This window comes from Chinchilla lanigera, unplaced genomic scaffold, assembly GCF_000276665.1.
Source record: "Chinchilla lanigera isolate Chin_1 unplaced genomic scaffold, ChiLan1.0 scaffold00001, whole genome shotgun sequence".
In the NCBI taxonomy this organism is placed as follows: domain Eukaryota; kingdom Metazoa; phylum Chordata; class Mammalia; order Rodentia; family Chinchillidae; genus Chinchilla; species Chinchilla lanigera.
In genome coordinates, this window is record NW_004955402.1 from 47,595,487 (window position 1) to 47,612,624 (window position 17,138).

Sequence of the window (17,138 nt, forward strand, 5' to 3'; positions counted from 1 at the left end):
CCCCACCAGCAAGGTAGAAAGACAAGTGAGAAATGGGAGGCAACAGCAAAAGGAATGTGTCCATTGCTCTGTAGGAGATCACATTCCCAAGGCTGAAGACAGAGAGGAAAATACATGCTCCTAAATGTACAGAAATAATAAGCTACTAATTAAAATACCCTAAGTGTTATGTAAGAGAGTGACATAAGGTAATATTTAATAATGATGACTGGAGAATCATTTAAAATATTTAATAAAGATTGTTGATATTTGTTGAGGTCTCATTTGGAGTTCGAAGGATGCTAAGTGCTATATAGTCATTTGTTCTACAAACAACCCCATTGAGCAGGTGATGTCCTCAATCCCATTTTCATATTTAGAGAATTCAGGGTTAGAAAGACCAAGAGATTTACCTCAGGGTGCACAGCAAATAGAAGAGCTTGGATTTAAACTTGAACCTTGCCGCAGTTACTATGCTGCATGTCAAATTGCCCTTAAATCCAGTGGCTTGCAACAACAATATTCATTTAAAGTATCTTTCATGTTTTCATGAAGGGTTTGGTCAGGAGGTTCTTGCATTATTATTATTACTATTATTTTCTGATGATGGTCATTCCAAACAGGGTTTCCTTCATGCCAGGCAAGTACTCTATTAATAAGATACATTCCTCAGTCCAGTATGGGATCCAAGGGGAGGATTTCTGTGGGAAAAAAGAAGGAAAGAGGTTGAAGAGAAATAAGCGTATAATACCTTATCAAATAAAATGATGTTTCCTTAGGTCACTGGATCTAAAATCTTTTTAGACATGAAAGTAAATAACTTAAAATTGAATAAAAACTGTTGAGGCATTAATCCAAAATCATACAGGAAGTTAGTAATATAACGGCACCCAAATTCCAGAGTTCTTATTCTTTATGCTTGGTAGATGGAGACTGGATTGTGTACTCACTTGAATCCCAAATCTAGGAATTTGAAATTTACTTAACACAAATTGAGAACATTTGATGTTTTTGAGTAAGAAGGTAACTATATACAATTCATATTTTCTTAGGTTAAAAATCATGACAGGGGTTTTGTGCATGTTCTTTTGAACTACGAGTAGCACTAGATGGCAGGCTTGCTCTCAGGATGGAAAGAAGGAGGTGATAAATGTGTAGTATTTAGTTTGCAAATCTTATTTTGAATCTTCCTGATAAACGAGTTCATGAGCAATTCTAAATCTCTTAAATTTCTATGCAAAATTCTTTTTGGTATGAATTTAACAGCTCCATGTTCCTCTTTATCTCTTAATGAATCCCAAATCTGCTAAAGAAGAGTAAGTCAAGAAGTAGGGAATTTGGCTGTTTCATTCATACTTCCCTCCACAATGCTACCTGCCCTGTAGTAACAACTTAAGAACATTTGAGTTCTTATTCCTCTTCTTTTTTTGTATTCCAAGCATGTCATTTTAAAAAAATTGTTTTATTTCATGTAATTTTAATCTTATAGGATAATTTCTGATTGACAATAATTGAACATATTTATGGGGCACAGTGTGATATTTTGTACCTATACACATTGAGTAACGATCAAATCAGGGTAAATAGAATATCATCACATTAAACATGCACCATTTCTTTGTGACAAGAACATTGAAAAATCTTCCCTTGTAGCTACTTTGAAATATAAATTTTTAAAAAACTCTAATCACCCTACTGTACAATATCGCAGCAGAACTTATATAATCAAAACTTATATGATCAAAACTTATGAAGAATGTTTAATTTTTTATTTTAAAGATTTAAAAAACTAACAAAACAACAATGAAGACAAAATCAAAACAACACAAGAACAACAAAAACGATACATGACCTCAAAACAAAATGATAGGAATTAACAATGATTGCTACACTACATTCTGTTATCTTCAGTGAAGTTGCTCAGTCCACCAGATGTAAGAATGTAAGATTGATCAAACAATCAAAGGTAGTAATAAGTAAGGAAAACAAAAAACTGGAAGTGATGCAGAGCTTCACCATATAAGATGGTAGGATTTCAACAGTGGTTGTTATACTGCACATTGTTGTTTTCAAATCAGTCATTCTGATTACCAGATTCAAGCTTGCAATTTTAAAAAATGCATTAAAAGACACATTGCTGTGAATCCCCCTTGGAATACTCCCTCTTGCTTTGAACACAGTTGCCCCATCATTCTTGTCACTTTCTGAAGCAATTCTGGAGGTTCTCTTTCATGAATGTCTTTAGTTGCATAGTCATGGCTGCCTCCAAATCTTGAATTAGTTAAAAAAAAATTACTTTTCATAGTCCTTTTGACTTTCAGGCAGAGCTAGAAGCTTCACACAATGAATAAAGTGTATGAGGGCACATGTCATGTTTTTATTTGACTGAAATTGCCATAACTATGTTGACTATTGAAGCAACCATGAAAAGACACTGAGGAAAGAGGACTTCCAGAACCGCTTCAGGAAGTGGAAAGGACAGTGAGATAAGAGTGTTGGAAGGGAAGGGGTGGCTGCTCTGAGGGGGAGTAATGGCAATATGTCTTTTATCATAATACATTTCTACAATTTTTATTTAAACATTCACTGTAGGTTTTGACTGCACCTCATACACCTCCTGAGACTTTGTACTTGCTTTGGTACATTCTATATGGAGAAGATTTTCAAAAAGTGTGGCTTGTTTTCTGTGCTTATGGAAAAAAAAAACCTTAAGTATATAAAATTGGAAATAACATGTTGAAAAACTGGGTAAAATTACATGATCAGGGGCATAGTATCAAGAAATAAAGAAATCAATACGAGCTCATAAGAATACAGAAGGCAGTGGAATTGTGAGATTTGAGGTGTCCCTTGAGTAATAGGTAATACATAAGTAATGACATATTGCAGGTGGAGCACACAGGCACCTTGCGTTTGCCAGGACTGGCTCAACCTATTATTATAATAATAGCTGCATTCATTAAGCACTTACTGTACACTAAATACTTTACATGTTAATTGTAACCTTTTAATGATAAAGTTACCAAAATTCCCCATGTCTTTCAAGCAAGACTTAGAGAGGTGAAACAACTTGATGAAAGTCAGAGGGGTACAAGGTGAGAAGCTGGGATTTGAATCCAGGCTTGTGTGGCTCCAAAATTTTCAGCACGGCATGGTGTCTCCTATGTTCTGAAGGAGGATGGCAAACATGGCAAAAATAGAGCTTTTGCACATGAGAAGAGGATCAAGAGTGGGAAGGGGCGGACAGGGAGGAGAAGAGTAGAGGATAAAAAGAAAAGAATTAAGATGTATTAAGACATGCACCAACTGCCTACGATAAACTTAATCATCAATGTACTATAAACATGTACTAATAAAAAAATAAAAAAATTGAAAACAAATACATTTCCCAGAAGATATATACTAGTGTTCAACTCAGAATATATGGACTATTCTGTGTGTGGATCCTGTCAGTGTTTTTCTTCAGATTGGCAAAAATTACCACTTCCTGTTGGTAAAATCACCCACATGTCACAAGCTTATCACAGGAGCTGGGACTTGAGTCACCTCATCTTTCTGAGGGTTCATGTGAAAGCCACATGATGACTGCCTGGAAATGGATAAGACCCAGGCAACCAACCCCAGGCATCAGTTCGATAGTCTGTGCTTGTGCCCTCCTGGCTGAGGTTTCCTCCTGTGTTTATCACTCCCCAGGGTCTATTCTGCTGGGTTTCATATTCATCTTTCAACCTGTAGCCTGTCCTGTGCCTGGGCACACACATTTAGACGGGAACGTGAAAGGAGAATTGGTAGGCTTTTTACTTTTCTGGTTTGTTGGGTTTACTTCCTCATGAGCAGTGGGAGGATGGCAGCATGACGCTATGGCGGTGTGCTAAGTTGCTTGCTGAGCAGGACAGGAAAACCCATTTGGAGCCCCACCTTGGTGTCCCTTCCTGGCCATGAATTTCCACAGTGCACTCTGGGAAGGAGGAGGGATTTTTCACTCATTGTTGTCACTGTTGCCACTCTTGTCACCACTGGGAGTTGCCCTTGGAGATGAACCAATGGGAAGTCTCGGGAATCTTCCCTGAGCCTTGGCAGAGGTTCTGCATTGGGAGGAGAGAAGAATCTTAGGAGGAAGGAGGCAGGAGGAACTGGAGCCCAGAAGTGAAGACTACAGAATTGCAGTGGGAGGAGGTGAGTGGCATTCTTATGCTAGCTGGGTTATTCTAGGTTTGAAGTTTGCTCTGGGGCTCAAAGCTATTCGTATTGGTGCATTCCTCTAGTGCCAAAGGGTCAGCTTCACCTCTAGTACCTAGCTTCCTCACCAAGAGACATTCCCTGGCTTGGTAAACAATAGTCTGTACACTCTCTCTTCCTGAAAACATCTTTAGCTCTTTAAACTGATCTCCAGCCTTTACAGGGTTCTTGTGGAGTGATCAACAGGGTTAGTGAATGGTAACATCTATCACATGGGCCAATATAATGGGTGTAGAAAAATTGACTTTATGTTTCATCTTAGGAGAAAAAAGCCTACCAATTTTTGTTGGATCTTGGAATATAGTTAGTATCCAAACATCCATCTGAACATTTATTTCTGGGAGTTACAGTCACATTAAATGTATAAATGAATCAATGTTTACTTATGAGCTATGTTTGGCTACTTTTAATTTTTAAAGTAAATGATTCACAACGTACGTGACAAGTTATATGCTAATCTCAAGTGTAGAGACCATAATTTAATGTTGATAATTCCCCAAAAAGGTCTACTGGGTGTTAGACATTCCTTGTTAATTATATTTTTCTTACAATCAATTATATTTAGAAATTTCAGCAAAAAGTAGTAAGAGCCTTGGATTTTTTCTTTTTTATTCATAACAAGCACTTTTGAGTACTAGCACATTTGAGTATTTGATGGACTTATTTGGATCCAGAAATTCTCCAACGAATCCAAACCTGGGTACATATGAGCTTTAGAATATTTCTGTGCTACACTTACATTCCTCTACAATTACTTATAACCTTGATATTTCTACTAGTATTTTTGCATGCAATAAAAACCAACTTGAGGGTGGGCTGCTCTAAGGAAGGAAAAGTGCTGTTTATACTTAGGAGGCCCTGACCTCTATGGCAGTTGGAACAGAAGCATTAAAAAGAGGAAACTGGATGTGATAATGGCTGTATGTGGAGGATTTTGAATCAAAGTCTTTTGTAGAATATCTGAGTAGAGAGGCCCACATTTGTACTCGGAAATGCAATGGCATTGATTGGTCCATAGAAGAGTCAGTTAATCAAATCATTCTGAAAATTTTTCTTAAGGTCGCCCATTTGACTGAACAGTGCTTTAGAGATGCAGGGATGGTAGAAATAGAAAGAAATAAATTTCATACCAGCTGACAGGGTAGTTCTGTTCACGTTTAGTAAGGCAAAGCTGGGTTTGGGTTTGAGATTACTATAAAGTAAACAGACTTCCTAATTTATTCTTTGAGAGTTTATCAGAATACATTTTTCTGTCACAAGCTGGTTGTTGCCACAGATGATGCTAAGTAGAACACCGAAACCGAGATTAAAGCTGAGTATGGGATAGTGCAGGAACAAGCCCCTACAGCCTTAGGCTTTTCCTTGGAGGACTTGGAGTCCTGGTCAGGGAGAACGCTGGTCACCAGGGCAGTCCAAAGAGTGTGCCAGTGGTGGGAGCACAACACAGGTAGGTTCCTCCCTCTGGTCCTCTTTCCAGCTCCCTGGCCTCACTAGATTCCATCTTTCCTTCTGACATGTGGAATTTGAGCATCACTTCTATTTGGAGCTTTCTATAACCTCGCTAGATCTCTGAACCCCTTCACAAATATTTCCATCAGTGTAAGCCTTACACTGCTGTCTAATTTTTAATTTTGAATAGATCGTGCACTATTTGTGGGGAGGGACAGGGATGATGTTTCAATTTCTTGTTGCTCAGCAATGTTTACACAGAGGTGTTGGAAGTTTTAAAAGTTTATCATGTTTAGAAACATTTAATTTAATCCATAGAAACTTTTGATTTATCTCATTTCTCCAAAGTCATGAAGAAATTTTTTTCTTTACTTCTTTTCTTTGCATTTCTCCTGTCTTCAATTTTTTTTTCTATGAGAAGCCAAAAGAAATTTGGAGGTTGCAGGAGGCATGCATAGGGGCAAAATTTAGAAAAAAAATGGAAACAATATTAGTTTCTGCTAATTTCCTCATTATATAATTATCTTTCTTTAAATGGACACTGCAATTTGAGGATTAGTTAACCAAAATTCATCTGCAAAATCAGTCTCTGAATTAATGATACAAGCTATGCAATCTCAAGAACTTTCAACATGTCTATACAAATTCTGGTAAGAACTATAATACTTTATGAGTAAAAGGTAAAAAAGCATAAAAAAGTATAAAATATAAAAAGTAAGCTGGGCTTGGTGGCACACACCTGTAATCCCAGCACTCGGGAGGCTGAGGCAGGAGGGTTATTGTGAGTTCAAGACCAGCCTGGGTTACAAAGTGAGCTCAAGGCCAATCTGAAGTGCATAGTGAGACCCTGTCTCAAAAAGACAGAAAAAAAAGTAAAACACAGAGCTGGTCATTATGAGTCATTAACCAAAGTGTTGCCATCTATCATGAAAAGTGAAAACAGATGATAGATTTATATAACAAATTGTATTCATAAGTTCTGAGTCTGTGACTTCAATCAAATACAGAACAAAAATATTTGGAGGAAAAATTGTATCTGTATTGGAACATAATTTTTCTCGTTATTTTTCTATGAGGTGTATAGTGTAACAGTTATTTGTATAGTATTACAGTGCACTGAGGTATTACAAGTAATCTCGAAATGACTTGAAGCATGCTGGAGGATATGCATAGATTCTATGCACATACTAAGCCATTCTATTTAAGGGATTTGCACATCCTCAGGTTTTGATATATGCAGAGTCTTGGAATCAATCCCCCACGGGCACTGAAAGTTGTGTATTTAAAGTTTACACGCAAATCAAATTTGAAGTTTGAAAGATGTACGCCGATATTTTATAACAAGAACATGACTTGTAGGATACAAAGTAAAGGTAAAAACTATTTTTCTCCCACATGTGTGGGACTTGTTTCATTCTCAAATCCTGAATTTTATTGTGTACCAGGTTCTGTAAAATCATTAGACGGTGGGTGCGTGTGAATTGTCTGGTAAAGACTTTCCTGCACATCATGCAGGACTTGTCACTTCTGTCCATGGTACATGAAATATTAGTTCAGGAGGAGTTCATGCCCAGAGTCTCCTGCAGGACCAGTGAAACACTGTCATGATGATGAGCTTCACTCGGTCTCTTCATAAAGGCTTTAAAAAAATCACAATGTTTATTTTATATGTAACGAGAATTATTATTTTTATAACTTTAATAACTTTTAAGGACAGAATTGATGGGTTCAAATATTGTTAAGTAACGCGCATGTATGGTTACCCAGTAATTTTGAAATACACGGCCAAATCTTGCTACCCAGAGATGTCCAGAACTGGCAGTTCAACAACTCAATAAGTACTAGTTCATTTCCGCTGAAAAGCTCATTGTGCCATCGAGAACTGGTCTCTCTTGGAAGAAGAGCCCTATGAAGATAATGTAATGATGATTCCTATGATTCGGTCAACCTCTCTATTTCTTTGAATTAAAACTTTAAAAAGCACAGGAAAAAATATGAAAGTGATAAACAGTACTACTTTCTTCAGGCGATTTTTTTTTTTGCATTGTACCCGGAGAATTCTTCTGTGGGAGTAGAACTGTGCACCATTGTCTTGGGTGAGGAGAGTGACTCGGGACCGTCACCTTAGAGAAGGTTGAGGTTTCTTCTGTGGCAGTGACTCCCAAAGCCTCTCAGCCATTGTGAGAAAGGCGTCCAGGTCTCCCTCCGTTCTGGTCGGAGTCAGGGTGGAGGAGAAGCAGAAGCTTCTATTTGTCTTCAGAATGCTTTGAAGTGTCAGTGAAGGAGAGTTTTCGTGAGCAGGTGGCATTGAGAACTGTCCAGGGCAGGCAAGCTTGGCGCTTGCCTTTTTATCAAATCCCAGCCTCACATTTTATGTTTTTGGAAAAATCTACTCTGATTTCTTTCATTTTAATTTCTTGCAGCTTTTCATTGCAAATTAAAAATCTCTCTTCTCGCAGATTCTCTACCTCTTCCCCACACTAATCACCATCACAATTTTGAGTTTTTACTCCATGTTACGAGTTAGTAACAAAGAAGCATTATCTTCCTGGTTTAAGAAATGTAGTCAACTATAAAAAGAAAATTTAGATTGTGGATTTTTTATTTAAATAAAGTCAAAATACTGTGTGTGATTTCTGTTCTATACATTGCAACATGGAAAAGCAACTGACTCAATTCTCAGAGGTAAAAGAGGAATAATAATAATAAACTTAACGGTAATAAAGGTTTCAATGCTTATGAGAGTGAAGATAAATGCTGATTTGCTTTGTGTGTGTGTGTGTGTGTGTGTGTGTGTGTATGTGTGTGTGTGTGTGTGTGTGTGTATGTGTGTGTGTGTTATTCTGGGGGTTGAAAGGGAGGCCCTGCTTATGCTAGGCAAGTGCTGTGCCACTGAACTACATTCTCAGATCTTTCTTAAAATTTTGAGACAGTCTTGAAAGTTGCCCAGGCTAAACTTGAATTTTTTATGTTCCTCTTTGAGCCTCCCTCTTTGAGCTGGGAGTATAGGCATGCACTATACACATGGTTGTGATTATCTTTGCTAGATCACATTGGCCCAAGAGTTTTAAGGTGTGAAGCCCAATATAGGCCTCCAAAAAATGGACTGTATGGTTTGTCAGTTGACTGTGTGTTTTAATCAATATTTCACTTTCAGGGTGCATTTAAGGCTTACAGGAGGGCTTGGCAAACTCTAGGTCTCTGTCCAAACTAGATTGCTGACTGACTTTGTAAATGAAGTTATAATGGGGCACTGACATACCTTACTTGTTTATTTTTTGTATGTACTTTTATGTTGCAACTGAAAAATTGAGCATATTCTATCCACAGTGCTTTGGTTAATTTTCATTTAACTGTAAGTACTGGGTGTTCTGCTAAGTAAAACCAGAGTAGAGCTCCTCTTCACGTTTAAAACCTACATGGAAGTTTTAGTTTCCAAGGGATCCTCCCTTGTTTGTGGGTTTATCCTTGAAAGACTCTCAATTATGAGTGCCTTCATCAAGTGAGTGTGCTGTCTTTGTATTTTAATAAACATTTCCTCATGCCTGGTATGATTATCACATTCATGTTCTCATGGCCTCTCTCTCCCTCTCTCCCTCCCTCCTTTTTTCTCTTGCTCACACAGAGAAATGTGTACTCACACATGCACACACACACAAATGCACACCATACACTGTGTCACTACCAGGCCATCTTTGCCTGGATAGCACACACCAAATGCATGGTCAGTGTGACCTTAAAATATTCACAGATATAAAGCCTCAGAAATTTTTACAGCATCAGAATTGTGGCTTAACCCCAAAGACCAGTCTTATAAAGAGTCAGTTCTTCAAATAGTTCTTGTAAAGAACTATTTATAGTGATAAGCTCTTTTTCCTCTGATGTTTGTGCATTTGGGCTGATGAAAGTGGAACATAGGACTTACTTTCATATCGAGCACATTCTTACTATCTAGAACAGATTGACTAATAGACAGTGAAGTAAAATTCACAGGGTCCTTTCTTAAAGATGCTTTCTGCTCTGCTGTAGCACCCAGTGGTCTAACCTGGTGTGGAGACTGGCTGTAAATGGCAGTGATGTGTCTATTTTCTGACAGTCTCAGATCTTCTATGTCTGGCCCTGGAGAGGTGGCCAGGAGGAGAGGTTAACAGTGCAAATACTTCACGGAAAATGATAAAAAAATAATTTTTTAGGGCTTGTTCTTTCCAGTGACTTCATGTTATCCAGATCTTTGGTAAGTGTAACATAAAATAAAGCAAACTCCTGTGCTGATCCTAGAAGTCTTAAGCATTTCACCATCTCACTCAGAAGAATAAACACTAGAGGGCTGTCAGTCTCTGCAGAAAACCCACCTCTCTCTCGGCATCCTGAGACCCCAAGCTCATTAATGAGTAAAGAGCAAGAAATTTGCTGCTGGGCAGGGTCTAAGCATTGTAGTTTTAAACCCTAAATATTTAAGAAAAATTTCAAAGGATGTAAAAGCTTGAGTGTGTTCCTCACTGAACGAGGACTCAGTTCTTGGCCAGTGACTATCAAGTAATTTTGATCATGATTCTTAATCACATGGTAAGTGATGGTATATTGAACGTGCACACACAAAACAGTACTTGCCTTTACTGTAAGCAGGCTCTGAAATCTGAACCCTCTGTTCTTGATCTGTCCTATCTTGTCATATGTTACTCTATTTTATCTATCTGTCTATCTATCTATCTATCTATCTATCTATCTATTGTCATCATCATCTACCTATCATCTATCTATCTATCTATATCTATATCTCTCTATTTAGCTATCATCTGTCATCTACAATGGCATTAGGGACTGAACCCAGGTCTTTCACTCTGAGCTACGTGACCAGCACTTTTTTATTTTTTATTTTTATTTTGAAATGGGATCTTGTTAAATTGCTAAGTTGTCCAGGCTGGGCTAGAACTTATGATCCTGCTGCCTCAGCCTCCAAGAGTGCTGGGTTAATAGGCATTCATTTCTATTACAAGGTTGGAATCCATCCTCTAAATTTATTTTATCCTTCCCAGTGGATAAAATTTGGCAGTTTGGAAAACAGTATTCTAAGCAATATGAGCATTACCAATTCTTTCTACTTTCTCAGTTCATTGAAAAGAAAGGTTTGTGCTAATATTGTTTGAACAATGTTTCAGACCTATATCTTGTACTCTGAGTAACTACTTTGAAGATAACGTTATGCAATGTATTAATTATTGTTACTCTCTTATGATCTTTTTTTGAAATTTTGTTTATTTTTAAAATAAAATAATAACTAATAAATTGATAAACAATTCTTAATTTCTTTCCACAGAAATATAACTCTGACCTGACTGAGCACAGTCAGGCCTTTCTGAGTATCCTCATTGTTTTCTTCTATAACTGTGTTAATTTCTGCTTTATGTCATTCTATGATCTGTTTTTTCTTTCTTTCTTTTTCCTTCTCATTCTGTCCTTCTCTCTCCACTTCTGGCCATGGCTCCACTGGTAATAGATGGTCTACCCTTCCTTTCCCACCCTGCAGAGGCACTAGAGAATCCTCTACCTTCCTACCCTTCCAAGCCTGGCCAACTCCCACTCCACTAACCTCTCAAGTCCAAGTCCTGTGAGAAGCGTTTCTTGATACCCCTGGTGCTCAATAATGACTATTTCTTGGATGCCCAAACTTCTTCTTATGTCCCTTTCCATATTACCTTGGAAATACTTATGAATTGTCCCACTTAGCAGATTTGGCCCCAGAGAGGGCTAGACTGATTTCCTTGTACCCAGTGGGCCTACCTATTGGCAACGCCCATCTTCTCCAAGGCCAGCACCAAGCCAATAAGTAACCAATCAGCCTATTGACTGGAGGCAGCTTCTCATGCCTACTCCCCTGTGTCTGTGACCAAAATCATTGTCCCTCTTTGGTGAGCATGTCTGTGTTGGGTTTAGGGTCTATGTAGGCATTGCAACACGGTCTTATCTCATGACCCTTAATTAAATCTACAGAATCTTGTTTCTATTTATATGTATTGGGGGTTAGGAGTTGGTAGTATTTTTATGGAGGATGAAAGATAATCAACTACAGGCACAGAAGAGTGTAGAGCTAAAGAAGAGGCTGGCCACATGATACCAAGAACACAGGAAAGTGTTTGACTTGGGAAATCTATGCTAAAGTGTTGTGAGAATATGAAGCATCATGAAAAGTACAGTAAATAATAGAGAAGAAGGTTCAGAGCTAAAAAGACTTGACTTAGGTGAGTTGCAGTTTTCACTGAGGTCTTTGACTTTGGGCTTAGTGAGGTGAATTACCAAGTACTGGGAAAAAAGACTATAGTTACTTTTTTTCGTCCTTTGAATATGTTAAGTTATTTTATGGAATGAAGGACTAATTTTTGGTGTCTTAAATTCTCACCTCTCACCATGCTATGCTTTAAGAATTCTATGACTTGGGAACATATTCCAGGCCAAGGAACCCAGAAAAGAACAAGTTTGACTTGTGTTACTAAATGGGTCACTCTATAGAATTGCATTACAATCCAATTATAAATGTGTAGCATTTCCCAAGTTATGAAAACAGAAACTCAGCATGACATTTATATGGTAAGAGTTTCATTTAACTCTAGAATGACATTTATATGGTAAGAGTTTCATTTAACTCTAGAATTTAACCCTAGAGTGAAACTTAGCCAACCTTTTGAGGGAAAAGAAACACATTCTTCAAAGAGTTGGACACTTATGACTGATGACTGATCTTACATCCTTGGACGAATTTTTCTCAGTCACTTCCAGACTTAGTTTCTATTGTGTAAAATAGAATAATGTAGAAGCAGAGAGGATGATGAGATTTGGTTGGTTCATCTGAGAAGATTCTGTTTCCTACTCTTCTACAGGCATTTTCCCAGTTACTCTTTGAGGAGGTTTTGGAAACAAATTTCTTTTCTGAATGATAAATGGTCAGCTAGACATTGAGTGATAGGATGGTTTTGATGGGATGGTTTTGTCTTTTTTTGAAAGACACCAACCTTCTGCCCATTTGGACTCTGACTGTCCCACTCTATTCCCACATCACACCTACTCTGTGTCTCCCCTTCACAGGCTGCAGAGTGAATGGCCTGAAGAAGTGTCTTGCTGGTCTTCAGGTAGCACTGTTCTACACCATAAGGCTCTTATTAAAGAATATTTGGGTAGATATATTTTTGAAATCACAGCAATTACTAATTCCACTATTCTTTATAATGAGATGGTCTTGAAAATTAATATAAAATTCCTGTGGAAAATGACAGTAAAATTAGTCAAAATAGTTCATCATTTACAAGCAATTAGGAAGGCTTTGTCCTATCAAATACTAAAATATTCTTTTATTAAACCTGTGAACAAATAAATGTACTGATGTGAGGAACAGATGCAACCCAGAAGCAAACTGGTACTTAATTAAAATTTATCTTGTGATGAATGGGTGTCACATACCTTTGGGGAAAAAGTTTAGAGAAATAATAATGAGGTAAGTGATTAACTATTATTATTATTATTACTACTACTAGTAATAATAAAACTAGTAATAAAAATTACTACTAATAGTAATAATAAATATGCATATTTCCCTGGTACCAAGAAATTACAAATGGAAGAATAATAAAACAAAACAACCTAGCAGAAGAGATGATTAATAAGACTTCGAATCACAGAGCAGAGTTTCTAAATGTCAGAATTATAGAAGCTACAATGTATTTTAGTCATACGAAATCTTAAATTATATTTGTGTAAAAATTATCACTAGAAAACTAAAAGGCAAACCACACGGTGAAAAATTTATTTATAATACAATAAGTTTTATATAGCCAACTTTGTAAAGAATTAGCATAAATTTGGCTTGGGATATAGCTCAGCAGCACAGCACCTGCCTTGCAAGCACAAAGTCCTGAGTTTGATTCTTGGTACAAAAAAAAAAAAAAAATTAGCATACATTAGTAAGTACTGAATTCTTTAAGTCATGCTTCAGGGTTACTTATAAGCACCGTCTTAACCTACTGAGCCATATTACTGTTTTTTTTGCTTTTGTTTTGCTTTTTTTAATCTTAAAGAGAATAAAAAACAATAACAAAATAACAACAACATAGACAAAAAAAACCCCAAAACAATAATAATAAAAATGATACAGGGTTTCAAAACAAAATGATAGAAGTTAACAGTGGTTGTTATATTACATATTGTTGTCTTCAACGAAGCTGCTCAGATTACCAGGTATAAGAATGCAAGATTGATCAGACCATTAAAGAAAATAAAAAATAATTTAAAAAATCCATTAGATATGATACAGAGCTTCACTAAACAAGATGGTAGGAATACAGCAATGGTTGTTATATTGCATAGTGTTGTCTTCAAATTAGTTGATCAGATTACCAGACATAAGCATGCAAAATTAGTCAGAACAATTAAGTATTTACTGTTCCTTTCAATAAACCATTAGACAACAGCAGTACTGTTTTCTTTTTTGTAGTACTGGGATCAAACTTAGGGCTTTGCGCTGAGCTACATGTCTAACACTTATTATTATTATCTATTTTTAATTTTGAAATAGGCTGTCACTAAGTTGCCCAGGCTGGCTACAAACTTGTGGTCTTCCTGCCTCAACCTCTGAAGTAGCTGGGATTATCAGTAAAGCATTTGAAAGAGTGGTGGAGCATGTACTTTCTTCATATTTTCAAATTTCATTCACTTTTGACCTCCCCAAAATGTCAAAACTGGCTTTAATTGATACCACTGCACAAAACTGCCTTTTAAAGGACCAGGTCGTCACTTGTTGCCACGGCCAACAGACACTTCTTAGTGTCTGCTTTGCCAGGACCTCCTCAGCTATCCTCGTAGACCACCACTGAGCACTGCACTTTGTCCACAAACCTTTCTTCCTTTGCACTCACTGAGACCTTCATTTCTAGATTTTCTCATACTCCGGTTTCTCCTGCGATAGCTCCACACTTCCTTGTGCAACGTGCAAATGTGTGCTTGCCACAGGCTCTGCTGGTTCACACCTTGCCAAGGCTCAGTGCTGGGTGATCTGAGATATTTTTAGGACTTTCAGGATCCAAATGCGCATGGCTGTCCCCAAACTGTCTTCAGCACTCCACAGCCATGGATCCACCTGCATGTGCCAGCCGACAAGCACCTCAAACTAAAGTCCCCAAATCAAGCATTTCTGCAAAATTCCACATTTTAGTACTATGAACACTTCTTCAAGTACTAGAGTCATAAGTCTAAATATTATCTTCTTTCTTCCACTTTTTTCCTTTTCCATGTGAAGTCCATACATGGAGGCTGAAGATTCTACTTCTGAAATTTGTCTTTATGTTTCACTACATTTATTGCCACTCTCTGGTACACACTATTGTTGTCTTTGGCCTAAACTGTTACAACAGTCTCTTTTGTTTATTTCTACTTTGTCCACTTCTGATTGTTCTTAAATGATGAGCTAGGCTGTTCTTTAAAAAGTACAGTAAAAAGGGCTGAGATGTAACTTAGCATGTGAGAGACCTTGTGTTCAATCCCCAGTACAAACAATCAAACACACAAACAAATAAAATAAAACAAAAAAACCCCACTTTTTCCCTTAATCTTTTTCACTACCTTCCCTTCCTATTTAGGATAAAATCCAAACTCCTCCTGAACCTCACTTTCTAATTCTTCCTCTTGATATGACACTTTTCTCCTTGTTCCTTCTTTTTTGTTTGCCGTCTGCACTCCTCTGTTGCTTACCACCACTACTCGGGACTCCTGCAATCATTCTAGCTCTACTCGGATTTCAGGTCCTGACTTAGATGTTCTCATTTCCTTAGAAAATCCTCTTTGGCTATACACTCTAAATTAGTGACTCCATCCCATCATTCTCTGTCTAGAAATCTATTATTTCTCTTCATAAAACTTACTATTTACACTGTATATATGTGTCTATTAGGACTAATCTGATGATCTTCAGACACCAGCAAAGCCGTGTTTATTTTCTCCAGTAATTAGAAGTCCACAATTACGTAAATGTTTGCTCACATGTAGTTAGGCAGTTGACGGCTTTTGGGACATATGTCTCTGTGACTCCTTTGTTCTTTCCTTCAGAATTACTTCTAGATTGTGAGGAGGCTGCTCTACCTTCAGCTGCATACCAGGCAAGAATAAAGGGGAAAGAGCAAAGAAAAAATGAGTATAGAGCAGCTTGTTTTGGAACAGTTCTCTGGAAATCTCCCCCAACAAGTTCTGCTTGCATAACTATTGATCAGACTCTAGACATATATTCATCCTGTTTGCAAGGGAAGTAGGAAACACAGTTTTAAAACTGGGCACAAAGACTTCCACCCAAAGTAACTGATTTGGGTATATAGGCAATTTGCACTCTCGGCAACTGCTTGTATGTTTATTAAATGCCCAGTTTTCCTAATTAGACCCTGAGTTTCTTACAGGAGGGATCATGCTTTTTTTTTTCAAGATTTGTATAATTCTGGTGTGGTAAGCACTCAATAAAATGTAGAACAGTGAACCTCCTTGTTAATCATGGTGGGGCATTTTCTGTACTGTCCAAGAAAGGGAAGCTATGGGGGGTGTCTTGCATCACTCAAAGGGTGACCATCTGCTCACTTTGTAGTGACTCCTGAAACCATCACCTTTCTCTCTTACACCACCTATTATTATCCCTTTATTGGGTTGTCCTCAGGAGCAAACAATTATTCAGTGTTATTTTACTGAAAGATATTTATCCTACCTTGCTCTCATACCTTTCATATCCAAATTTCTGGAAGAAATGCTTCCTGATGATGCCTCCACATTCTCAGCTCTTGTTCTCTCCTCCATTCACTCTTCAGCCCTGCAGTCTGCAGCTCAAATGCCCTGATTTTGTTAATGTGAACAACAGCCCACACATGTTTGGGTCCTTGGGTCTCTGCTCTGTTTGCTCAAGAACACTGCTCTCATTATTGTCTCACCCAGCTGGGTGCTCCCGCTTCACACACCTTCTTCCCTTGGCTTGGGGGACTGCTGGTTTCCCCTTTCCAATATTTCCTGTGGGTTTCACTTCTTCACTTTCTCCAACTTCAGGGCTCTCCTACTCTCCTCCAATTGGGTTTTATTGCCACACAATCTTATCGAGAACCCTGGATTTACAGGTTATTGACATGCTAATTTCCATGTTCACAACTGCAGCCCTGCTCTCTTTTCTGTACTGGCTGTAACTGTTATTTGATAAAGCATTTATATCACTTTGACAGGCTTCTCCAATTTGACACTATCAGAACATAACTCTTTTTCCTGCATTTATTTTTTCAGTTTTTATTAAGACATATTTGCATTACATGGTGAGTGAATTCCTTGGAGGGAGCTGATACATGTCCACAACTCATCTTAATTCTTTTTGCATCCCATTTTTGTTCCCCACTTTTTATCTTTACATTTGTAATGTACTTGTAATTTATTTCTTTTTTTTTTTTTTTTTTTTTTTTTTTTTTTTT

At 37.5% G+C, this 17,138-nt stretch overlaps 1 protein-coding gene across 1 annotated transcript in view; it reads left to right on the top strand.

Annotated features, from left to right (window-relative positions):
- Window positions 1-4,016: 4,016 nt before the first annotated feature.
- The window catches only part of Serpinb7 (serpin peptidase inhibitor, clade B (ovalbumin), member 7), a 50,035-nt gene continuing 36,913 nt past the window's right edge, over window positions 4,017-17,138 (top strand). Inside the window, exon 1 of the mRNA XM_013511256.1 lies at window positions 4,017-4,155. The gene's annotated coding sequence lies outside the window, so the exon portion shown is untranslated. The remainder of the gene's footprint in view (window positions 4,156-17,138) is intronic.